Here is a 27,146-nt window from a genome sequence, read left to right on the forward strand (position 1 = left end):
ACATTTTAATTTCTTAAAAAGTCTAGATGTATGCAGATAGTGAATCCATGTGCTTTCAGTGGTAACAGCTAATATGGGCCGTATCTGCCACCACTGGCTGTGTACAAAATCAATACAAAAAACTTATGAGCATTCACTCTGCCCAATTTAATAGAAAATATGTCCTACTTTTACAGGTTTTGCAGCATTGTCTGAGCATCTAGGGCATCGAAGTCTGGATGCACGTTTTATTGAATCATATCTTCAACGTCTTCATATATTTTTAAAAGAAAAGAAAACATACAGAGGTTCCAGACTGAAACATGCTGAAGGGAGCTACACAAAGTCACCACGTTTTCACTGTTAAAACAGCAGTGGAATAAATGTAAAGGAATCACTATGAATGTTGAACAGCTGTGTTTCTTTCTGAAAAGGGACATTAATTCTTAATATGAAGCCAGTTTATATCTTTCCCTATCAGCTTCATAGAACTCAGTGACAATGTAATTGGTCCTGGTTGCAATAAAGACAATACTACATTGTTAATCCAGACAACAGCTTTTAAGAGATCCTATCAATGGATATTACTTATTTTACTTTCTATTAAAATAGGTCATTGGTGCAAAGGTTTTATCTGATTCCTCATCCCACCACATTTTCTCATTGCATTATTGGAGATAATCTTTAACAACACATCACATCTTTTAAACAAGTACATTTAATTTGTATCTGTTTAAAAATGAATGGACATCTTGATCCCAGGGTCCAAAGAAACCAAGTAGGATTCAAAACAGCTGTGGCTTAACAAAATTAAAGAAATCAATTAAAAATCAGCAAACTAGGGGAAGCACTAGTTTTCCATTCCTCCAGCAATTGATACAGTAGGAACCCTCAGTGTCCTTTAAGCATGTGTAGAGTTGCACAGAAGTTTGTGATGGGTCATATTTTCTCTCCTCCAAAAGTGGAGTCTTTGACTTTCAATCTACATATGCATGCTTAGGCTGGAAGTAGGATCATAAAAATCAGAAGACCTTTTTGCCAGATAATCTAAAAGCTATCATTCAACATTTAAAATAAGTAGTTTGGTTATTGTCTTTTCCTTTAATTCTCAAGGGCTTAACAGGGCTTTCAAGGTACGTGAGTTATTTAAAGAGTAATTTACCAGTCCCAACTCCCCACCAGTGATTTTCCATGGCCAAGCAGGGATTTGAACCCAGATCACTTGAATTCTATTCCAACATTCTGTCCAATATACCTCACTGGTGTATCAGCAGTGGTTGCCAATGAAGGGTGGAAGTGTCCTCCCTGATCACTCCCTATTGACTCTTTTGGATCACTCCCTTCCTCAATCTTCTCCCCTCATGCAGCCCCTGGCTTGTATCTCTTCATACGCCCCCCCCCCCCTCATGTCTTATAGGCATATCTTTCCTCCCTCACTTTAGACTGATTTGTGTTTTGGGTGGGGGAGCAATCTTGCCCTCTCACCTTCCATCCTTCCTGCTTGAGTAGGATTGCTTGGGTGCTGCTTTTGGGGGGGGGGGGGAGCAAAGGATCTGAAATCCTCTACTGGCAGTTAACCTGACAGCAGAAGTATGCCATTAGCTGAAACGAAAAACAGTTAAATGCAAGGGCTGCTTTACAAGTTACATACTGGAATCTGGTGCAAAGTACCTCTGTTTTCTCCTGTAAATTCATTGACTTACCCCAAATTGGTGGAATGGGTGTACATTGTACATCTTTTTTTTTTCAAACAGACTTTAGGAAATCATAGACTACCAAGGGGTGGGTGGAATTACAGTTCATTACTAGAATTTATTCATCAGACTTTGAAGCTGTCAAGATGTAAGTGAAATACCTGAGATGTCCCAGGAAGGCATTGATGCATGAGGAAAAGGTGAAACCTCACTTCCTTCAGTAAATAATAAGAGAACAAGAAAAACTCAGCACTGCTGCTGCCAAGATCATCAAGTGCAAGGTTCACACAGGCACTAGCATTGTCAAAGTTGCCAAGTCAAGGCAGCACCTGACTGAATCCAGAAGAACATAATCATCCTAGAGTGAGTTGTGTTAGATGCTGATATCCTGCATGAATTATTCAGTGTGGAATTAGAGGCAGTGCTGAAATGCATAATAATTGATTTAACCAACGCTGAAAAGCATTTCCAAAACCTACTGAGGTGTTACATTGTTTCCATGCTTAATGCATTATTTCAAAAGACTGAAAGGACTTCAGAACAGGAAATGCAAGTTTAGGTATTAAATAATTGGTATGGAATTATATACTCACAGGCATTTGCTGATGTCACCTAAGTCACACACAATGTGTGCTTGGTATTTAAGGTGCCATCAATGGTCTCTGTCTAAATTAGGCAGGTGAAGACAATTCACCTTTGTCTTGTTTCTGGTCTGAGATGTTTTCTTTTGACATGGCAAGGCAGCCTGTAACGGATTCTTTGGTCCTGCAGGAGAGTTCGTACCTCTAAGATGAAACACCCCCTGAGCATTATTTTGCATTGTCCTTTGTATGATTCGTACAGTAAATCTGATGTAAATCTGTATAGAAAACCTTTGGCAGTTGTAAATGCTTGGAATAATATTTCAAATTATTAAAAACTTCCTAGAATTTTCACAGTGAAGGTTCAGGATTCTTCTGCGTGCTTGACTGAGGCACTGAAAAGAGTGTATATGCACGTCTTCTTTGTCAGGGCACAAGCATCTGTGTGGCAGCTAGCCAGCTTCCCTCACCCTGGCAACTTCCCACATGTCAATTAAAGCCCACAGAAGGCATCCTATGGTAACTCCTTCCACAGGGCCTTTTAGCTCAGAAAGTGTGGGCATCCAGGGAAGCTGTAGAGTGTTGAGTGGAGGGGGTGACACAGAGAAGTAACATGTTCAACTGCCTTGCAGTGTTACAGTAAGCTCAAAAGATATAACCAAAACAGATTTGCAAGAGAATGAGGAAGAAAAATGAGCAAGGAGAGTTTTCTTTTAGAAATAGGAGGACAAATGATTGCACAGCACTTGCTTCACTCTCCTTTTCTTCTTCCTGGAATAGAGCACACCTTTCTATTTGCTACTGTTGCATTATAAGCACCAGAGGTAGAGGCAAAATGTATCTGCAGTGACCCTTCCATAATTAAATTTTTGAAAAGTCCGGAAATGCTGCTGAAGAATGACAACGGCTGAGCAACTATTTTTATTCTCTTCACTCTCCTATAAATAAAAGTCCACTTTCCAGAATTATTTCCAGAATTTGTCCACTATGTTTGGGTAGCTGCTCCCTCACCATCATCGCTACAATGCTTTGAAATGACACCAGGCAAGCAGCATTACTGCCTAGGCAAAATTAGGTCCAGATTAGATGAAGTCTCAGGATGCAGAAAGTAGAAACGAGCTCTTTATTCTGCATTTCTTTAAATGAGTTGTTAAAATGCTCTGGCTCAACAAGTTTCAGCATAGCCTTCTTCAGGAGCAAGCTTCTTTATACTCTCTGCACCAGTGCTACTTTCTACATCCTGAGACTTTGTCTCTCATTTATAATCTGGACTTCCGTGGATGTAACAGTTCCTTTTGTTTTGTTATGCAAAATGAGGGCCATGCTGCCACCAGTTGGGTTTTGTTGTCAATTGCTGTGGCTGTGCAAAAAAAGAGAAAAATCCTGAGGTGGGGGCATGAGCTGTGTTACAACCACAGCTAATGGTGGGCACCATATCTGAGAAAGTGTTGGAGGCTGTCTCCTTCCTCTAGAGAAACTCATGAGATAGACGGTCCACTATTCCCCAATTTCCACTCCACAGTTTCTCTGCTGTGCTTCAGAGTAGAAAATATCAAGAAGATACCTGTGCAGAGCTGTATTTCAGTGCCGTTTCCCTTTGTGAAGCTGAAGCAGAGATATACTGCAAATAAAATAGGACAGGCTGATTAGCCACAGAGATGCAAACAACCCATCCAGTGCTGCTACATTTTATCAGGGCATACAGCCATGCAGCAGTTACATTTTGACACATTTACAGAAATGTGGAGGAAATCACATTTATGCAAATATGAGTATTGCCTCTGAGGCTGCCAAAAATATCAGTCCACACTTCCTTGTTCACATGAAATAGGTGAGGATTTGCATCACTACATTAAAGTGATAACTCTTGTCCTGATAACTCAAGACAATGTCAGTGACACTTCAGAAGTGTGTGATTGGCACATGTGACCATTGTGATGGCTTGTGGTCCAAGCAGATAGTTTTGCATAGAAATGTTAAGAGGCACCTGCTGTGCTTCACTTAAACCATTCATTTTTTTAACCCTTTGACTGGTAGAGACAGAAATAATCAGAAAGCCCAGATGAAGTTCAAAGCAATGGAGAATGATGCCTTCCTCTTGAGCAGTGGTTCCCAGCCTCGGGTCCCTAGATGTTATTGGATTGCAACTCCCAGAAATCCTGGCCAGCACAGATAGTGGTGAAGGCTTCTGGGAGTTTTAGTCCAGTAACATCTGGGGACCCAAGTTTGGGAACCACTGCCTTATAAAGAGAAAAAGGGAGACAGAAAACCCCAAGCCCCCATCTTAAATGCAACAGGAAAGATACGGCACTGGGAATGCATAGAAAGGTCAGTTGTGATAGCAGCCAATACACCAACCAGCTTTCTCGGTTCTCTTCCATAGATACTTACCTCCAAATTTCATTCCCTTGTGTAAATTGTATGCATTGGTGCATCTGAAGAGGAAGAACTTCCTGAATCCTTCAATTTTTGACTCACATGGAATCTCCATTGATATGGAGGCTGTCTCTCTTCAGGTAGATCAAGAGTTGCCAGAACTGTCTTATGCTTTCTCTATATGTGAGCTGACATCCAAATAAAGCTTGATGTGATGTAAGAGATATAATGCTGATTTGCATGACAGATCTACCCTCTTTTTGTTGTTATTATTGTTCATTTTTAGCTCAATAAATTGATCTTTTAGGTTATAATTCAAATATTTGAGTCTATGGAATCTGCCCTCCTCAGAGGTAGACCACTGGATGATCTAGTCTACTGTTCTCATCATCTACAGTATATACTCTGCAACATGTCAGGCAGATTCTTTGCTAATTCAAATTGGCACCCTCAGCATGGAAAGTATGTACTCTACTGCTGCACTATAACTCATGTTCTATCATTCTTGGAAAGGATGACCTGTGTAGTTTGTTTGTTTTTTGTTTTGGACCTCCACCGCTAAAAGCCCACCACCACTATTTCTCCATCATTCCAACCATGAACCTGATGGTCATCATGTGAGCAGAACACTGGACTTAATAGGCCTTTGGTCTGATCTTTCATAGCTTTTCTTATGTTTTTAACACTGGTTCATAAATGTTGCAGAACAAATGAAATCAATGTGTTCTGAGGATTGTGGAAGAAAACACTATAGATCTGAAGTGTCTAAAGTTGTTCTATGCCTTTAAGATGCCCTCAAAATGGGCAACAACTACACCAATCCTGGGAGCTGGTATTGTTTATTTGAAAGAAAAATGAAAGAAAGAACACCACACTTCCTTCCTTTCTAGCCTGTTAGTTTGACCCCAGCAGAATTGGCATTTTTTTGGAGCTCCCCTGCCAGAACTCTACACTCCCCATGCAGGATTGATGTGCCCCAGGAGCCTTCTGTTTGTGATGTGCAGCCCTGTCTCCTGCAGGATTGTTATCTGCCATCTTACTTTTGCATCACAAATGCTGGAAATAGGTTCTGCTGAAACAGTCCTTTAACACTGCATTAGTTCTAATAATCTCCTTTTTAATATATAGATTTAGCTCAATTGGTGATGCACAAGCCCTTCTCAATTTTGGCCCAACAAGGCTGATTGCTTATACTTCAAGAAGTAAAATGCAACTTGGTGTAATGGGCTGACCCCTTCTACCCCCCTTCCCTTCCTGCCACAGCTCAAAAGCATCCTGCTTGTTTTATTTTGTTAAACGGAGAGGCCCAATCTTGGAGAGCAGCCTCTGCAGTCATGTTACCTAATTGATTTGAGAATTTTTCATTTCAATAATGACCTTGAAGCCACTGATGCCTGGAATGCCCCCAGACCATGTCATGGGTGCTCCAGTAAAAGATGTATCGTCAGATCAATTACTAAAAGCAATGGAACATCTGATCCTACCCTTGAAATTAACCAGGAAAAGTAGGTCAGCACACCTTCAGCTGACACAATGAAGTATTATGCTCTCAATGACCCAGGAAGGAAAGCACTAATGATTGATGGGAAGGGATATTTAAATGAGAAACTTGAAGCACAATGGAATTAGGCGCATAGAAATGATCAAATAGCCCTGAAAGCCAGTCATTAAAGAGCAGCTATTTCAGCCAGTGTTCACATAAGTTTATATCAAAACAATTGTAGATGAGCATTTCTAGCTTTCATCATGTACACACAAACACACAAACATAAAATGTGGTTTCATCATTCTGACATTTATTCCAGATGGAAATATTTTTCCTGTTTGACACAAAAAGCATACATGTGTACACTATCATCTATCTATCTATCTATCTATCTATCTATCTATCTATCTATCTATCTATCTATCTATCTATCTATCTATCTATCTATCTATCTATCTATCTATCTATCTATCTATCTATCTATCTATCTATCTATCTATCTATCTCTCTGAGGATTACTGAATTCAAGGGAAAAATCACTGGATATACTGTATTTGCCTCTGCGGTGATTCAATTTAATGGATACAATTCTGTGCACACTTACTTTGGCGAAAGTCCAAATGAACTCAATGCAATTTACTTCATTGTATATACACTGTACAAAATGAACCACAATGTGTTTTTCTAGTCATCGAATATGCTTTTCTAAGTATTTTTCTCTAGATGAGCAAAATTAACTCAGTCTATGTGTGACATAACTGATTATGTGAAAGAGTTTTTAAATCTATGGTTAAACATTCCAAGCTCTGACATAAACATCAGTAAAAATCAGGACATGTGAGCATATAGTAATTTAGGGACATATTTGCTGCATGATTTTCTTTGCCACATGAGGGAACACCATCCTTGGTGGTTTTTTAAAAATACATTTGTCAGTGTCAAATTCTTCTATGTAGTCATTTAAAGCATTTCTTGAAATCGAAATCGTCCATTGAATCCAATTCACGTAATATCTTTCTTGGATATACTGCAACCTACATATGATGCCTCTGAGACTTTTTAGCTGGAAGAGACTTTTTGGACTGTAGTGGTTGTCAGTCAACTCAGTAGAAGCCAAGAGTTCCCTCTCTACCTCAGATTCCTTTGTCCACCTTTCTCCTAGTCAGTGTTAGCAATTGAATCCGAAGACTGTTAAAGTGATGTGTTCTGTCAGTATGTAACCAATCAATTAGTAATGAAGCTAGTTAACCAGTTAAGATCAGTGGTGTAACAAGTTAACATAACAAACTGAAGATACTACTCGGGTGAATAGCGAAACATTTCAACCTAATAAGAAAGAAGTCCACTTAACATGACTCAGCTTTCAGATAACCTCACCTGGATGACTGAGAATCTTCACAGATACATTATGTTATTTGTCTATGTTATCTATCTATGAAGTAAGCAAATGGGACATTTTACTCTTTGTCAGAGTCTCTGATGAATGACTGAGACAATAAGTAGCAGTTGAGGTAAACTAAAAAACAAGGGGCAGCCTACTGAGGGACACTTGAACCCAATCTTCTCTGCAGGTTTCTTACTGAACCATTTTATTTGCTGCATAATTAAAGGAAGGGAAGTTTTATTAATTTTATTAAACCAACACTTAAATTATTCACACACTCTGCACTGAAGAATCTTAATCTCATGAGATTTTAAACATGTTATTTTCAATCTCATTCTATCTATCCAAATCCATTGGTAGAAATCTAGTAGTAAGTCACAACTAAAATAAACTAGAGATGGGCACAAACCAGAAAAAATGATGATTCATTTTGATTTGTGATTCATCAAGGTCAATAAATCATCAACAACAAATTTACGATTGTTTTCTGATGAATCAATGAATCAATTCAATTTTGTTTTACTTTTAAAACCCTCTAAAGTGCCCCCCCAAACTGCCTAGAGACACCGTATTTTTAAGGAAGATTCCCTGGACCCTCCCCTGGGGGTCTCTTTGTAAGTATATAATTCAGAGATCTGAAACCAAATCTTCACCTAACTTGGAGGGACTGTAGAGGAGAGTCAAAGTGTCTCTAGGTGGCTTTGGGGCCATTTTATAGCCAAATGAATTGATGAATCAAATATCGCTAAAATTTTGTTGATTCGTATTTGTTAGGGCATAGATTTGTGTGAATCCAAATTTACAAATTAGCAATTTTTGTATGAATTTGGTGATTTTTTAAATTTATGCCCATCTCTAGAGTAGACCCAATGAATCAGTGGGGATTCAGTGAGCCACCTCCTACAAAGTTTGCATTAATTGAATAGGCATGTTCTAGATGTGACTTGCCACTGGAGTTCAGCAGCTGAGTATGTTCCCTGAATTTACAACTACTAACATACATGCATGCAAAATCAGTATGAGCTCATCTGTTTTTGTGTGCTTGAAACTCTTGATGTGGTATCTTGGGGGTACTTCTAAAAGATCTTGTGGGACTCATGTGCGTTCTCAGGGTGGAGGTTGGACAAGTCTTTTCTTTCACATTTTCAGGAAGTGTGAGAAGGTTGCTCACTTGCACATCCTCCTTTTGGATCAGGAGTCATAGGCAGAAAATGGAATATGAAAATCTCTCTGTCTCAGCCATAGTTTGGAAATATTAATGTTTTGAACTATCATTCCCAGAATCTCCAGTATCTAGTCTAAAGAAGTCCTGATATCAGTTTCATTGTGAATCCTACCTGTGCTTTGTATCTTACTCCATTTTCATATCAGGTTGAGAGATTTTTAATTCCCACAATGAAATCCATACATACTTGTGCTCATATTTGCTAATAATGTAAGGGTCTTTAAGAACATATTTTACATAATGCATTCCTTTACTTATGCATTTTACCTCATTTATGCATCCCCGTTGACTAAACCCTGTTTAGGCATGTTTATTCATTTCATTGGAAAGGTATGCATGGATTTTGCTCTCATGGTTTTATTTCTCAAAAATCCCCCATAAGTCTCAAAAATGTAAGCTTCTCAAGATAAGGTGCTTCTGTTTTTTCCAGTGAGTCTCAGGAAGTGCCCAAATGCCACTGTCAGCAAGACTGTTAAATCCATTCCTTTCGCATTCCTAGGTGTAATTCACAAAAACATCTCAGAGCAGTTGTTATCTCTGCATACTGTATTAATATGGATGCATCCCATCTGCCTAATGGGACAACTAGTCCTACATGTGAATGCTGTTTCCTGTGCCTAGATGGATGTAACAGGCAGCTCTGACCTTGCCTGTCCGTCACAATTGGGCAGTGAATCATCAGCCAATGGGGTGATGGAGGGTGGGGCTGAAGAGGGAGGAGCTGGAAGAAAAAGGGGTGTGAAGAGAATGTGAGAGATCAGATCTGGAGTGTGTGAGAGAAAGAGCTTGTTTAGAGGCCTGCGTGCCTAAGTGTTCAGTGAGGGAAGTCTGTGATTAATTAAATAAGAAACAGTCATTGACATCGTAATTAGCTATTTGTGATTTTCATATTTTATTTTGTTATACCAATAAACCAATTTTGTTTTGAAGGAAGCAGTTGTCCTTCTTGAATAGTAACTGACTAGAGTGGTCGTAACTGACTAGATAGGCAGGTTATTAATTCAATAAATAAAATAAAATAAAATAAATAATTATAATTGGTGGCAGCGAGTGTGTAGTGGTGTGGTGGGCACCCTGAGAGGCCTGAGTTGGCAGTGACATCAGAGTGCCCTGCCAAGTCACAATGGATAATGCCAAATAGCTAGTTTCCTCACATGCAATAAAACACAATTAGGGTTATATATCATCTTTGGGGGGGAGGGGGAAAGTGTCCAAAGGTGGCATTTCCAGATCAGCTTCAGAATGGCTGAAGAATCTGCCAGTTGCCCCTTGGTTCACATTTGGTTGGTTCACATTTACCGCTTTGGCAGGAAGTTGGGATCCTTTGCTACTCTGCAGTTCTATGATTTTTATGATCCCCTACAAATCACAAAAATTTCCTCTGGCATTTTTGGGGTTAGAAATTGTTGGAAGTTTTTGCAACCTCACATGCTGCATTTAGTAGGTTTGACTGGGATGAGTGCCAATCCATTCAGCACTAACCAATAGTTCCTTCCCTGCCTTTGATTCAAAGAGAGTCCCACCTCTCTGCTTTGCTTTTTCACTCCTTGTTATTTGCTGGCAGTTAGTAGTCTGTTGAAAGCAATCAGTGAGTCTATTGAAGTTTGTTGTTGAATGCAGTCATGTTTTTTTGTTTGCTATCATTTGTTCAATTGTAAGTAATGAAACCTTTTATTCTTTCTCTTACAAACACCTCTGAGTGAGTTATTGAGACTATAAGTGCCAGTTGATAAAAAAAAACAGTGGACTACTCTCGACAACTTGAAGTTATTCTGCTGTATGAATTCCTGAACTTTTACTGTGCTGCTAGAGAAATTTAAGCAGAAACTTGAAACTCTGTGACAGAATTACTGAATTTTGAATGAAAATATTTGGTGGCCATTGTAGTAGCCTAAAGCTGTAGCACCAAAGTAGGAGATTGATGGCTGAAGCCGCAAATGAAAGCCACATCTCTGCTTCAAATGTTGAGTGCATCGATCTGGGGGTGGTCACACTGGATTCCATAGATATCAATGTCCAGCCAACTAAACACATCCTAGCACAGCAAAGGGTGGGTACTACTTTGCTTACTTGCCACATTCTATATTTTCTTCTAGTTAGCTATGTACACCGAGACTTCTTCATCCTTAAGAATGACTCTCGCTGTGTGTAAATGTGGGATGGATGTTTGAGTCTCTTACATTATTGGATATGTCAAAGTAGCACTAGGGATCCTCCCCCACCATCATGTTCTACCTTTAGTTTTTATGTTTGCTGCCTGCTGATGTATGGTAGACTCATGGAAGGGAAGAAGCTACTCAAAGAGCAGAGAGCACAACAATTCTGGAAGGAAGGGAAGTGTGGACAGAAGCCGGCAGGAGTTTTGCCTATTTAATTGAAGGTCCACCATACTTCTAAAAGTGATGGTGCTGTATAACACCCTTCCACAATCCTGAATTGTAGCTCTATGTTTTCCTCATTCACAGTCTTCACAAATCACAAACAAAAACTGTCACAACCCCAGGAACAAATCAGTTAAGTCCACCTCCAAATAACATCTGGTGGGTTGTTCCACATCTGAACAACATCAAATATTTTGATACCAGTTGATTCTGACCATAGTTACACAACCCCAAAAGCAATTAGCTCTAGCATGCCTTGTCCTGGGAAGTGTGAAGGCCAGTCTTCACTTGTTAACAGCTGAACTTTTCATTAGTATGCTCTTATTTTCAGCAATTTCTTGCACATTCGTACATACTCAAATGTACATCACACTCAGCGTACAGTGCAACTTTCTCGCAGGTGGTCTGGTATTAGCAGTTTCATAATGCAATCCTCAGCGAGTTTCCATAACAGAAAGACCCACTGTGTTCCATGGGACATGTTCTCAGGTATATATACATAGGACTACAGTGGTGCCTTGCTTAACAGCGATAATCTGTTCCAGGAAAATTGCTGTTAAGTGAAAACATCATAAAGAGAAAAACACCATTGAAATGCATTGAAACCCCTTTGATGCATTCCAATGGGGTCAAAACTCACTGTCCAGCGAAGATCCTCCATTGGGCAGCCATTTTCACTGCCTGTCTTGCGAGGAATCCGTCCCAGAAAACAGCAGGGAGCCATTTTGTTTACCCAGTGGCCATCTTGAAACCGCCAATCAGCTGTTTTAAAATCGTTGTTTTGCGAAGAATCGGTTCCCGAAGCAGGGAACCGATCATTGCAAAGCGAAAAAAAAACCATTTAGACCATCGTTTTGCGATTGCAATTGCGAGGCACGACTGTACAGCCTTATATTCAGATTTTTTTTTAAAAAAGCTTGATAGATATTCAGCATGTGACAAAATGTGACTGTACAAAACATAACCTGAGGTTATAGCCTGATACCACTAGCCATTACCTGAGATTGCAGCTAATACCAATATGCATTGGGACTGGATGGAGAAGTTTAGATTTGCAGTAATTTTAAAATTATTATTTTTAATTATTATTATTATGCACTGTGTTATAGCAGCTTCTACCAAAAAAGATGAAAAGAAAAGAAAAAAAGAGAACATTTCCTCCCTCTAATCAAACATAAGTGTAATTAAGAATGGTGTATTTTGAGTACTGATTAATTTCAGGTAATGATTTTCCAGTACACTGGAGACACAGGGCAGTTTTTAGTATAATTAGACTTTGAATGCCTAGGTCATGATCAATAAAAGTTAAAAGACCATTTGCAAATGCTGTATTTATGGAATTTATACAGTCAGATTTCTCCTATTCTTTAAATATACCAAGCTTCTAGCTTTAAATTAAAACTTGTTTGAGGCTTTTCTGATAATATCATCATGCATTTACTTTTATAAAGCATTTTACAAGGCAAGGAGAAATGACTTTAATATTCTGGGTAAAGCAAAGATTGGTTGCCTCTAGTTTGGCAGGTGTCAATTTAATTAATAATCTAATGACATTCTAGATTTGCTTCAGATAGCACTTTAGTGCTTGCTATTGATTTTGTATTATTGGCCTAGATGTTGTCATCATTATTATCATGTGGTGACATTCAGGTAGGATTTGCATTAACCAATCACATATTAGTAAAGGATTTTGTTTCATTAAATTGGGCAAATGGTTCCATATGCAGATAGAAATGTAGCATGAAGTGTTGATATGCTGAAATAGTATTCTAGTGTGAATGTTTCCATTAACATATTTTATTTTTATATCTGCTGCATTTCTTCGTTCTTCAAATAGTACACTAATCAGTAATGAATACTAATTAGTGTATAATAAATTTGCATTTCTTTCCATTTTTCCAATTGCACCATAAATAAGGTTGCAGTTTTAAGTACATTTAAAAATGAATCTCCTTGAAGTCAATGGATCATACCTGATGCACCCCTAATGTATATTTAACAGAATTGTATGAATAACATTATTATGGGTTAATTCATTTAATAGGCTTCCACCCAGTGTACACAAAACCACATTGATAAAGCAATCAACATTACAAAAATGTGTAAATAGTAACATTCAAATAGCAATGGAAGTAGCATGGAACCAATTAACTCAGGTTTAAAAGACCTTTAAAAGGCCAAAGAAATTGTGAAAGGCTTCTCTTGGAGCTAAAAAGTTAGCAGCAAGGATGCCAGCTGGATGTACAATCTCAGGGCGCTCTCAGAAGAAGGGAATGGCAAACCACTTCTGAGTAGTCTCTATCTGGAGAAAAGGGTCACCATAAGTCAGAATTGACTTGATGGATGATGATGATTGATGATTATTACTTAAAAACACCAGGCACAGTCAATCGAAACTATAAAAACATTGACTGGTATTATATAACACATATATTTGTAAGCCGCCTAGAGTGGTCATATTGACCAGATAGGCGGGATATAAACAGAATAAATAAAATAAAAATAAAAAAACAAAAAAACCTAAGTATCTGTTCAATACCGGTGCAGTATGTATGCTGTTCCTAATACCGCTGGTTTTTCTTTTTGTGGCTCTGATGGTATGATTTCTGAGATCTGCAGCTGCTTATAGTACTGGGTGAAATTTCTTGATATTGTTCCCAAAGCCCTGATGACTTCAGGAACCACTGAAGTATGTTTCTTCCACAAGAAAGACGTTTCGATTGCCAGGTCTCTGTAATTTGTTAGTTTTTCCAATTCTTGATTTTCAACTCTGGCATCCCCTAGAATTGCAATGTCAATAATCAAGACATTTCGTCCTTGTATTACTTCGGTGCCTGGTGTGTTATGTTCAAGGTGTCTTTCTGTTTGGATCAGGAAATTCCACAAGATCTTCACTTCCTCATTTTCATACACCTTCTCCACCTGATGTTCCCACGGGTTTTTGGAGGCTGGCAAGTTATATTTTTTGTATAATGACCAGTGCACTAATTTTGACACTCTATCATGTCTAATTTTGTAATCTGTTTGTGCAGTCTTTGGACATTCACTATGAGGTGTGACACAGATTTACCTTTTTCTTGGCAGAGTCGACATTTGCTGTTAGCCTTAATTCCTTGGATCTTAGTTTTCATCACATTGGTTTGGAGTGTTTCTTCTTGTGCAGCAAAAATCAAGGCTTTGATTTCTTTCTTTCTTTTAGCCATGCATATGCTGAATTATGATCAGGCTTTCCATCAATATTTCTCAGGTGTTGTCCATTTAGTGGTTTATTTTTCCAACTGTTTAATTTATTTTCAAATCATTGTTTCTTATAATTAGCCTTTGTTACTGTTGTTTTCAAAATATTTTCCATTTCCCCTTAAGTATTTTTCTCTACTTGTACAGATATGATAATTTACCCTTCTTTTGTCCACCTCTACTATCTGTTGCATCACTTTTTGGCATGTTCATTAGTTTCCGTGTTTTTCAATCCAATTCTTCTAATTCATCATCATCATTATAATCACCATAATCATTATCATGTCATTTATCACACTATCTGTATTTAAAATTTTTTTTGCTTTTTCTTTTCAGTAGCTGCATTAAGTTCTTCATTACATCTCAGATGTAATGTAAATGTGTGTAGATGTGAAATGGATGACTAGCTCTCTTGTGCAGGCTTTGATTGCATAGTATGAAGTAGTTTTAAGGCCTACCTCTCCTGCCCCAATTTTCTGTATTCTTGTAATTGCTAATGCCTACTGCTGTCTTTTATTTGCATAGCCATTTTATTTTAGTGGCTGTGAGTGGCTGTGTATGCTCCGCACTGGATGGATGCCAAATGAGCAGCACTTCGATTTGGGCTAGGCAGTGAGGGAACCCTAAAGAGACATCTTCCACATCTCAACACATATTCAAATTCATGTTCATCTCTCCTTCCAGTGAGCACTCAGGGTTGATTTGCTTCAGAATGGGTAGGTTTGATCTCCTTGCAGTTCAGGGGACTCTCAAGAGTCTCCTCTGGCACAACAATTCAAAAACATCAATTCTTTGGTGATCAGCCTTCTTTATGATCCAGCTCTCTTTATGGTCTCCAGCTCTCTTCTAATTCATACTCTAATTGGAAATAACAAATGGATTTAGCTCAGAATTTTGGGGGACTGGACAATTTTCACACATATTCATTCATTCATTCATTCATTTGCCGCCCTGGCTTTCTCCTTGAAAAGGACCCATGGTGGCTTACAACGATGAAAGACAATATTTTAAGTTGAAAACAATGACTATACAATGATGGTTAACATCATTGAAAGACAATGTTAAAACTACAAACAGTGAATAAGGAGGCATCTTACAACATTAACAGGCAATATTACGGCAAAAATCAATGTATACAAAAAAAGTAAATTGGAAAACACAAAAAATGGAAACACAAGCAGTACTAAAAATCCAGTGAAAACAATAATGCATAATAAACAGTCTAAAAATCACACAGAGGCAGCTGGTTTACTGAGGGACAGTTTGCCTGAAGAGAAAAAATTTTGCCTGCTTGTGAAAAGATAGCAAAGATGGGGTCAGTCTGGCCTCCTGGAGGACGGAGTTCCAAAGTCTGAGTATAGTGACAGAAAAAGCTGTCTCCTGTGTCTCCATCAGACACATCTATGAAGGTGCCAGGACTGAGAGAAAAGCCTCTCCTGATTATTTTAACACCAGAGCCGGCTCATAACGGAAGATATGATCCTTGAGATAGCTTGGACCCAGGCCATTTAGGGCTTTATAAGTTAAAATCAGCATTTTAAATTATTCCCAGTAACTGATCAGCAGGCACTGGAGCTACTGTATGTGAGCCTTGTATGTCAGCAATCTGGCTGCTGCATTTTGAATCCTTTGAAGTCTCTTGACACGTTCCATCAGCTGCCCCACATATTTCCATGATTCTGTATGTTTTTATTGTTCTGCTAGCAACAGTCAGAAATAAATTAGATGTGCAGGTACCAGTTGCTAGACTGCACAGACAGAAGAACCAATAGTCATTGTATACAATTAGAGCACTAAGTACTTTGTACAGAACACTGAACAAAAAGCAAGCCAAGACTGATAGGCCAAGGGGTATCATCAATTCCCACCCTTCAACCAGTGCCAAGACCTATTGCCCCCCCAGTTTATCTACTTTAAGTTTGATTCAATAAAGCCATGGCCTTTAGGTCACTTTCTATATAAATTTGTGCCTGTGTCCTCCTTGGTTTCTGTCCACAGGAACATTCCATTTAACCCGTTGCCTCACAAATTAGCAGCGTTCCTATTGAAAGGCTTCAGATTTAAAGACAGACACACTCGCCTTAGTCTGAGAAACATATTCGTGTTTCTAGCCCACAACAAAAACAAAAATAACTATAACAATCTATGAACCAGAAATGTTTTTCGCTTTTCCTAGATATATTTTGGGGTAAAAAAAAGGTGGTGGTTTCCAGACAAATAACCCAAGGGTTTCCTTTGGCGGAAATGTTGCATTTCTCTGAGTATAAATTGCCAGTTGTTTGGGGACAAAATACTCCTTAATAGCTTGGCAGTAGAGTGGAAGAACTTATAGAAGAAGAGCGATATATCTGATAGAAAGCAATGTCATACTTAATCACTTATGCCAGCCTTCCTCAGCTGCATGCCCTCCAGAGGTATTAAACTACAGTATCCATAATTTCCGGCTAGCAAGATTGAGCTGGGTAGGTATGGTAGAATGTGCATTATGAAACATCTGGAAGGGTCTAACTAAGATAGTTGGTTGATTTTCTGTTGATCTTGATTAGTCCCTTGTTACTGTTGCTCCAGGCTTAGAAGAGCTCTCTTGGTGGTATCATTTTTGCCCTGCATTGTTTTAAATTATATCACATACATTGCCAGTCAAATTACAACTGGAAAAAAATGAGGTGAAGGCACAATATTTTGTATATGATGGTAAAGAGCATTATTTCAGACATATGTACAAGCACACACACACACACACACACACACACACACACACAAAACCCACAACTCAACCCTAAGTCAAGAAACCCTGTTCTGAGGAAGACTTCAATATTCACATTTTTATTAAAACCTGGAATATGGAGCTGGAATATGCCAGTTTTGACATGCCACCAGAATGACTTGTCTTGCTCAGATACTGCCACACATCATGATTCATTAATGTTGCATAATGTGATGTGTTGACATAACCAGATGTATTATCAAAATGAGATGTCAAATCTGGAAAACTCAAAGGAAGCGAAGTTTAAAGAAAAAACTATTCTTAAATATGACACTTAGGACATCTGGTTGTGTTACATTTTATTAAACATTTGTAAATATATGCGAGTGCTTGCATTTTAAATGCTTTTTTTTAACATGTGGGTTCAAATTCAGGCATGTTTTTACTTGTTTTTCAGGAAGAATTCTACTTTTCACCAAGAAATCAAGAATAACAGGCCTGTAATGTGCATAACTGTCCATTCCTTGGGCACTACTATGTGTGACAGCTGCCTCATGACTACTACCTATTACCATTGAAGAACGGAACCAGGGAAGCTGGAAAAAATGAGCCCGTATTGGTGAAGCAAAAAGCCAAAGTTTTTATCTTGGCTGCCTAATCATGTGTTACAATTTGATACTCTGCTTTTTCTGATTATAGTATGAAGGCAGACTTTTCTGTACCGGAGTATGAAATTATTAACTACTTAAAAGCAGAGGTGAAAAAAAGAGGGTTTAAGAAAAAACATTTATTCAATCCATGGTGTGTGAAGTTTTAAATGAAAGTATACACACATCTTTCCATTTATTATCATCTGAGGAAACTGCAGGCATCAAACTCTTCCCCCTCCCCTTTTGAATTATATGCATGTACCTTAAAATATACAGTAGCTATGTGCTTCCTGGAAGCTGCTGTTATGGAGGCCTGGGAAACCCTGCACAGTGGCATAAGAAGTAATGGAGGTCATCAAGGAAAATCAGTGAAGATGAACTCTCCTCCAGCAGGGAGCTTCTACTGGATCATATGCTTCACATGAAGAGAAGGAGCCAGTCTGTTCGTGAAAAGGACAATCCACGTATCACCACATTCCACATTGTGAGAGAGTAACAGTTCTTTAAGAGCAAATGCAAAACTTAACTAACCTAAATTTGGAGTTAAATGTATTAAAAAGCCATCCTGGAGGAGCCAGGTCATGTTCCAAGCATTGGGGCCATGCCACCTCAAAACTATGGAGAAAGATACCGTCTTGGCTTGGATAAGGAACCAGCTGTAATCTCTTTTAAGATTAATGCAGGGTACATCAGTAAAAGGACAGATCCTGAAGCTGAGGCTCCAATACTTTGGCCATCTCATGAGATGAGAAGACTCCCTGGAAAAGCCCCTGATGTTGGGAAAGTGTGAAGGCAAGAGGAGAAGGGGGATGACAGAGGACGAGATGGTTGGGCAGTGTCATCGAAACTACCAACATGAATTTGACCAAGCTCTGGGAGGCAGTGGAAGACAGGAGGGCCTGGTATGCTCTGGTCCATGGGATCATGAAGAGTCTGAGTGATTCTGTGAATCCTGTTCATTTCATTTAGTGAGTCTATCCTAGTTTGCACTAACTGGATTTAGCCCTTAATTTAGATGAAAATGCTTTATTACACCATCTAAATGCCCAGAGTCTGATATGCTGTGAGGTCTTCCTGTGGAAGTTCAGCAGTGCTAGGACTTGGACTTTAAGGCAGTCTCACTACCAGATAAAATATCTAGAAGCTTTTGAAATGTGAGTTTGTTTTTTGTTTTATTTTGTTTCTTTTCCCAGGATGCTAAGAATTCCTTGGATGTCAAATGTGACCAACAAGGTACTGTGATGAACTATAGACTAAGAAATCATAAAACTCCTGCAATGCAGAACACCAGAAAAGTAGATGTTTCAACAGCTGATCATTCCAAGTACATTAAAATGGGAGAAAGAAATTTAAGAAAGAGAAGAATCTATTTAGTGGCGAAGATGGGGACTGATTATTTAGAGTTGCTTCATCCATAGCCAAAATAGCCATGATGAGGTAGAGAGGCAGACGAAAAAAGGGAAAAAAAACTTGCATAGGCTTCATCTACATATTGCAATACGTATTTGACCAGTTGATTTATCCCAAATAAAGCAATGAGTGCAACAGATAATAATAATGCCATTGGTGTAGAGTCCTTCTGAGCAGGTGTTCATTTCTGTACAGTATTAAATAGTATCAGATTTTCTTCCGCATAATGTGTTTTCTGGCCTTAGGAATTCAAGTGCACCTCTTGATGCATAGTTGGGCATTTTTATGAGTGGGGGCATAATGATATCAGCACTCACAGGGTTCAAGCACCAGATTTTTTTTTCATTGGCTGGGATGATGACATCATCTGCCATACCTTCCAAAATTGCCTGTCCTCTCTGAGCAGTTACATTGGTCACTGTATCTTGGTTGGAGCAGGGGAATGCTATTTTTCACACAATTATATATAGTTATGAGCTAGCATCATAGTCATTTGTATTTGTTTATGATGCATAATTAAGGCTCAATAGCTGTATAAAAGACTGTCTCTTGATGGAGGTGGGAGTCAAAACTGCTGGAATGAATGTGCAAAACAACTGAACGCAACTGCCTATTATTCTTGGATTTTTCTTGAAGACCTGGCTATGGGGACAGTCAAAATAAGTGTCTGCACTTTAAATTTGTCTCTGCACTACTGCTTGTGAACAATAGATACTCTGATGGCCCATTCAGCTAATGCATGCTATCCTGAGCGCTTCACATCTTTAATGGAATTTACTTACGAACTCCCGAATTGAAAAACTATTACATTACTTTAAACATTAGAACATCTTGCATTTAGAGCTGATCAGAATGTTAAACTTCAATTGTTCAGAATCATTTAAAATTAGTAAAGCACTTCATATTTTTTTGAAACCACTTAAGTTTGCAGATGGTGACATATGTACCATGTCAAAATACGTAAAACTGACATTAAAAAGCGGTGGCATTCCCATGTGGTGATAATTGAGGTTCTTTGCTAGCACATCACAGAGCTATTCATAATAACTTGTGTATTTCAAGTGCATAATATTTTTAGAAGAGTTTTATTTTGTTTTCCTCGTCAAAATTAATGTTTCTGATAGTGTGCTACGCTGAACATGCATCCACAATTTTGTTTCTATAATCTTCCTCTGTAATTACAAATATTCTAGTTTTGTGCCTAGGAAAGGAAAATAATACCATTCTGAATTACAGATGCCAACATCCTTCTTTGCTTTAGTTGTTCCAATGTATGTTGCTGTTATGTGCTGTCAAGTCACTTCTGACTTAAAGTGATCCTCTGAATGAGAAATCTCAACAATGTCCTGTCCTCAGCTACCCTGCTCAGCTCTTGTAAACTCAAGCCTGTGGCTTCCTTTAGGAAGTCAGTCCATCTGTATGTGGTCTTCCTCTCTTCCTGCTACCTTCCATCTTTCCCAGTGTTATTATTTTTTCCAGAGAATCCAGTGTACACCACACATAAAGATGTTCTGTCACTCTTGCTCTCTCTCTCCCCCTATACTCTCTCTCACATGTGCTCTTACACATTCACACAAGTACATACTCTGAGTCATTATAAAGAATGATACAATTTGAAGAATGGAGTATAATACAATTATGTTAAATTTACTAGAAAATTTCAACACTGCAAAATTAAAGATTCAAGAAAGACAAGAAAGATACTTGCTCAAATTTTTAGACAAACTAAATTGGGTCCTTTCATAAAGCAGACTGAATGACAGGCTTCAGGTAGCACCATGGTGTTAGAACAGTGAAGCCTACTCTTTTGCAATGTGGGATGACATTTATGGATTCAGTGGGAGTGAAGTGTATAGACTCCCATTTAGACAAAAAATGTCTTAGGCTACCACTCTCTGTTTGCTCTATCTCACCTAGGGAAGTGAACATTTACCAGTCTTTTCTCAGAGTCCTAAAACATTCATGTTCTATCATCTCTCTTTTCTGGAATATGAGACTATTTTGAATTCCCACATAGAAATTTGTGCATAAATATTTTGGATTTTTTTCTCAAAATTATCCTTTTTCACATGCCACATTACTAATGTACATAATGATGTACATGTTCATATGAAAGTATATATTTTTTTGCCTTTTTTAAAAGGGCACATTTTTATGTTCATTTCTTTAAATCTAAGCAGTGCTTTGTGTGCATTTCCCTCCCTGGAATGCATTACAAACCACAGGAATATGTGGATTCATTTCCATTCTTTTGCCATTCTCAGGAAGTGCAATATGGAAATTTCTGTATAAAATTAGCAACCCAATAAATTTATTTTCCATCCTTTTTCTCCCTTACAGTTACTGTAATCATGTGATAGGAGGAATATTTTCACTATTGATAAATTCATCCCAACTCTGGAAATTCTCTGTAATTAATTAATTAATGATTGTTTGCTATCAAGTCAATTCTGACTGATGGCAATCCTTTTCAGGGTTTTCTAGCTAGAGAGTACTCAGAAGGGGTTAACCATTCCCTTCTTCTGGGGGAATGTGTGGCCTGTGAAGCTTGCCCAAGGGTACACAGGATAGCTCTTCCCCTGGGAGGCACAAACTCTGGCTCTGCACCAGATGTATTTATTAGATTCCTAGTTAGAGGTGAAAAAATTACTTTTTGAGTCTAGAGTTCAGACAATCTCCTAAAACAGCATAGCCACTGGCATGGGAGATTCTGGAAGATGTAGCCCAAAAAGTAACATTTCCAGCTTCTTCGTGGCCTCTGTGAATCCACACAAATGGGTTTAGACTGCGCCTATGCAGGACTCCTTGGAATATTCTAAAGCTTAAAACAACTGATTGATAGTATGTTGCCCCATATCACGCATACTCCGCCTGCCCGTTACCTCAGTTCGTCTTTGCCACCGCTGCAATTAGACTTCTCATGCTAGAGCTATCTTCTCAATATTCTGGTTTTTGATTCTGGACTGTTTATTCGATCATATGATATATTTCAGGAAATTTTTGACCTTGGATTGTCTACTGGTTACTCTTTTGAATTTTGATTTGTACGTTGTTTCCTGGTTTTTTGATTACGGACTATTTAATGATTCCCGCCTTTGGATCATGGACTGGTTTGAACTAGGTTGTCTTATTCAGCTTTGACTATGGACTGTTAGGACCTTCTCTTTAATCAAACAAACTCTCTTTGATTTTCTTGTGATTTCAATCCTTATTATTCGGCTGCTGATTTTCGCCTGGACATTGGACAATTCTTTGAGTTCTGTGAGTTTCCCTTTTCCCATCTCCCTCCCCTCCCATGGTGAAATAGTTTATGTTCTCCTCAGACCCTTTCAAGTAGTGTATCTCGTGTGCCGGTAAAATTCTATTCACAGACGACCACAACCACTGTTTATTTTGTTTAGGGGAGGGACATCAAACATACTTCTGTCAAGAGTGTAAGAAACTCACCAAGCCAGCCCTCAAGCTATGCTTACAAAGTCTTAGATCTTACCTTTGGCAAATAGCTATGGAGGCGGCACCAGCCCCACCATCTACACCTCACCCTGAGCCCACGGTGTCTTCAGTACTGGCAAGTCCATCACCCAGGTCATCTTCTAAGTTTTCCAAGTCCACCAAACAAAAATCTTCTGTATCGGCACCAAAGAGAGTCTCGACTTCTACCTCGAGCTCGATGTCGAAACCTCCAGCTGTAGAAAGCCAAAAGAAAAAGAAGGCTTCAACCAAGCAAAAAGACAAGCATTCATCTAAAACAAACCTAAGAAATTCCTCCTATTTCAGCCTCCCTGCCTTCGCCGATATTGGAAGAGTCCTCTCTTTTGGAAGGCGCCAGGTCCATACCACCTACACAGGCTCAGGCTTCAGCAACTATACCGAGCTGATCACCAAGCCAAGGCCATGTTCAGGCTGATATTCCTTCCAGCCAGGCCTCTGCCCATTCAAACTCCATGTCCATCAGGTGGACAACAGTGGTACATCTTTTCAACTTGGAGGCGTCTCCACACCAATCTCCTCCTAGGAAACAGGTAGCCAAACGCCGTCACATCTCTCCGGTTCAACAATTCCCCTCACATCGAGAAGTGATTGTCCTTCCTCACAGTTCTCGGCATCAAGTTCGAGCAGAGTATGGAGAACCAATATATGTGGAGGTCAATCGCAGTAGCGGTTGGCATTGATATCGAGAAGACAAGTTCCATGTCTACCCATATTATGAGACAGAGGGATGCGAAAGATGCAGAAGAGTCAGATATATCTATGCTTCTTCCTCTACTCCATCATCATCTCCCCCTTGACGTCGACATTGAGTGGCTTATGAGGTCCCTTTACAGGTGTCTCATGCTTCAAAAAGACCTCGCACCACCTTGACAGTGACCCTGCCTGCCTCTCATTGTCAGGTAGCATCTTTACTGATTCATCAAACATCCAAAGAGCCTACCTCAGTACAGGGTCTTTGAGCTCCATCTCAAGTATTGAGAAGACATCACATTTCACCTTCTCTCTCTCCTTCCCTCCAGAGGGGCTCCTCAGTTTCATCTTTCTCAGAACAAGATGTGCTTTCTGAAGCTTCAGGAAAAGAATCCCCATCTAATCTACCTACCCCTGACTCAGACACTGCAGACCTACATCCACCCTCTCCCTCAGAAGATTTCACATCATATTCTCAGATGATATCACGAATGGCTAAGTCTCTTGAGTTGGACATTGAACAACCTCCACCACCCAAACAAGATTTGGTGTTCAATGATATTAATCAGGACAAGTCACCCCATTAAGCCTTGCCTTTATTCCAGCGATGATGGACTTTATCAAAGAATGATGGACCTTACCATCTACGTCCATGCAGGTTCCTAGGAGAGTGGAAAACCACTACAGAACTCATGGCAGTGATACAGCCTTCCTTACAAAACACCCTACACCTAATTCTATAATCGTGCAGTCCAATCAATCCAGAGCCAGGAACAGATCAAAGGTTACTCCTACCAATCAGGAAGGAAGAAAACTGTATGTCTTGGGATGTAAGATGTATTCCCTCATCTCATTTATAATGAGGGTGTCTAACTATCAGGTGGCGATGGGGGCATACCAGAGGCAAATATAGGCCAAGGTTCTGCCTGTTCGTCAGGCTGCTCCTGAGAAAATTAGAGCTACTGTACTCAATGTACACACAGAAGTGACAACACTTGCAAAGCAGCAGAGGCTAGCATCACGCCACACAGTGGATGCTGCTTCAAAGTCAATGACATCTTGCTTTGCAGAGGCATGTATGTTTGCACTCTTCTGAAATTACAGAGGATGCTAGATCATGCATTGAAGAACTCCCCTTCGACGGCGCAGGTTTATTCAATGAGAAGATTTATGAAGTCATGGAAAACCTTCATAAAATTAGGAAAACAGCCAAATCTTATTCAGTACAACAACCAAGATTCCAAAAATATCAATGGCATAATCAATTCAATCAACCACAATACCAGCAGTCACCTCATCAGTCTTACCATCCATACAGACCTACAGCTCAAGGGAGATCCAACTTTCCTCAAGCTACTTCATCCAATGTTGCCTTCAGGTCTCAAGCACCAAATCAACATTGCCAACCATACTGACACCCTGCAAAAAAAGGGAAACAGTATATTTGACTTATCCATTACAATCAATCCAAATGATACCCTTCATCACTCCAGGCTAGCCCCTTTCATACACAACTGGTCACTTATCACCAAGGACACTTGGGTGCTGGCTATCATATGTTCTGGTTACCTCTTAGAGTTCACAGAGCTTCCTCCAATTGGTCACCTCAAAATCACATCCTAAACACCTGCTCTAGAGGAAGAGAGGCTTACGCAACACCCGTCCACCCACTCAACTCCCACTTCCGAAGTAGTCGTTACAGGGCGTTTTGCGAGCCCTGACCTGTACCACATTCGAGCCAATGGCTTCATCAGACTTTTGACTCCTCTCCTTCAAAACTTTGTTCTTGGTTGCAATACCTTCTGCAAGGAGAGCAAGTGAACTGCATGCCCTTCGGGCTGATGCCCCATGTCTACAGTTTTTGCCAGACAATTTAATTTTCTATCCTGATATTTCCTTCCTTCCCAAAATTGTGTAAAGTTTCCACATTAATCAACCTTTGATTCTCCCAATGTTATTTCCTAATCCTTCCTCAGAAGTTGAGTGCATGCTCCATTTACTTCATGTTCGGCAGGCATTGACATTTTATACATCCAGAACTAACTTTCGCACCTCTTCTAGATTGTTTATTTGTTTCCATGTCCCACAAAAAGGATCTCCTGTATCCTAGCAGACAATTTCAAGATGGATTGTGTCTACTATAACATTGACCTATGAACTGGCTGGCAAAATTCCGCCAGAGGCTTTAAAGGCCCAATCTACAACATCCATGGCTACTTCAACTGCCTTGTTACGTGGCATTGATGTTTTGGACATTTGCCAATCAGCCATCTGGTCCATACTATCCACCTTTGTAACACACTATCAGCTGGACCTCTGGGCCAAGAAGGAAGCGAGTTTCAGAAGAGCTGTGCTGACTTCATTGTTGGTGTGACGGGCCTCCTTCCTGTAAGTGAGCTTGCTAGTCACCCATTTTGTGTGGATTCACAGAAGCCATGAAGAAGAAAGAGAGGTTACTTAACCATGGTTCTTCGAATGTTCCTCTGTGAATCCACACATCCCACCCAGCCTCCCCACTGTCCGTCACTTGTCTTGAGCTTTATTTGGGGTCAGAGCTTTTGACAGCAGCGGACATTGAGAACTGAGGTAATGGGCAGGAGGAGCATGTGCGATATGGGGCAACATACTATTAATCAATTATTTTAAGCTTTAGAATATTCCGAGGAGTCCTGAGCAGTCTAAACTCATTCAGGTGGATTCACAGAGAACCACTCGAAGAACTATGGTCACAGGTAAGTAACTTCTCTTTTATTCTAGCTTTTATTCTAAATAGCAGGTTGGACGAATTATTATGTGATGTCTGAAGCATAAAAGGCTAGCCTAGATGGGATGTCTTGGGTCCGAGTGATGCAATATGCAGTCCTTAAATTGTTTACTTGCATATTTTTTGGTACTTTACTTCCTGAAAAACTGACATCAAGAAGGGAATACAGGTATTTTTTCACATTTCCAAAGAGTTTGATTGTAAACTATCTGTTTCTCCTTTTTAAAAAGCCAGTTCTAGAGGTGCCATATTTTTCAAGCATTTTCTTTGCTTCTCCCATATGTCAGCTTCACCTGATATACTTCAGACTGTACTCCCTCCATAGAAATATTGCTCTCCCTGCTCATTCTCAGAACGATATTTTGGTAGAATTCACAGTGGGTAGATTTCTGAGTTAAATTTATTATCTGCATGAGAGAATCATAATAGTTCCTTATTTTAAGATGGAAGAAAAAACTACAAAAGGCATCTGTCTGCAATGTATTGTTTCTGTATGCTGAATTTATGACTCGGAAGGAAACCACTTGAGCTGTACAGGAATTCTGTCGTATGCATTTAAAAATTTAATTCATCTCATGTTGCCCTCTTCGTTGTTACTAAACTGCCATTGTTTTTTTCTAATCTATTCCCCACCAGTACCTCATTCTCATTCCTAGCTGCTTTGTTTCTCCATCTGTTCCTATATTGTATCAGAAAAGGAAACCTTTTCAATTTAACTTTTCATTTGTTCAAATAATATTCACACTATTAAACATCTTAACTTCACAATAGTGTCCTGTTTTACTTTTGCTGTAATTATTCAGTTCAAATGTGTTTGTTTTAGAAATAAGCTATATGACGTTTCTACAAGATTAACAATGTTTGGAAGCAGAGTAATAATATACAATCAGTAAGGTTTGGCATAATTGGCTTAATGCAAATTTCACAAGTAATCTATTTAGAGTTGCAGTCTACAGATGGGACTTTTGACATACAGTATAATGTACTGTAACATAACATAAATATTTTAAATGTTCTGTCTCTTACTAATTTCAAAATCACAAACATAATCAAAAAGTAAAGCACAGGCTATTACAAAAATGTAAAAAAA

The 27,146-nt window shown here is 39.1% G+C and overlaps 1 long non-coding RNA gene across 1 annotated transcript in view; it reads left to right on the top strand.

Moving 5' to 3' along the window:
• The window catches only part of LOC144589255 (uncharacterized), a 42,647-nt gene extending 15,501 nt beyond the window's left edge, over positions 1-27,146 (top strand). Inside the window, exon 3 of the long non-coding RNA XR_013545288.1 lies at positions 177-27,146. This is a non-coding gene — a long non-coding RNA (uncharacterized LOC144589255). The remainder of the gene's footprint in view (positions 1-176) is intronic.

This window comes from Pogona vitticeps, chromosome 4 (genome assembly GCF_051106095.1).
Source record: "Pogona vitticeps strain Pit_001003342236 chromosome 4, PviZW2.1, whole genome shotgun sequence".
NCBI classification, from domain to species: Eukaryota; Metazoa; Chordata; class Lepidosauria; order Squamata; family Agamidae; genus Pogona; species Pogona vitticeps.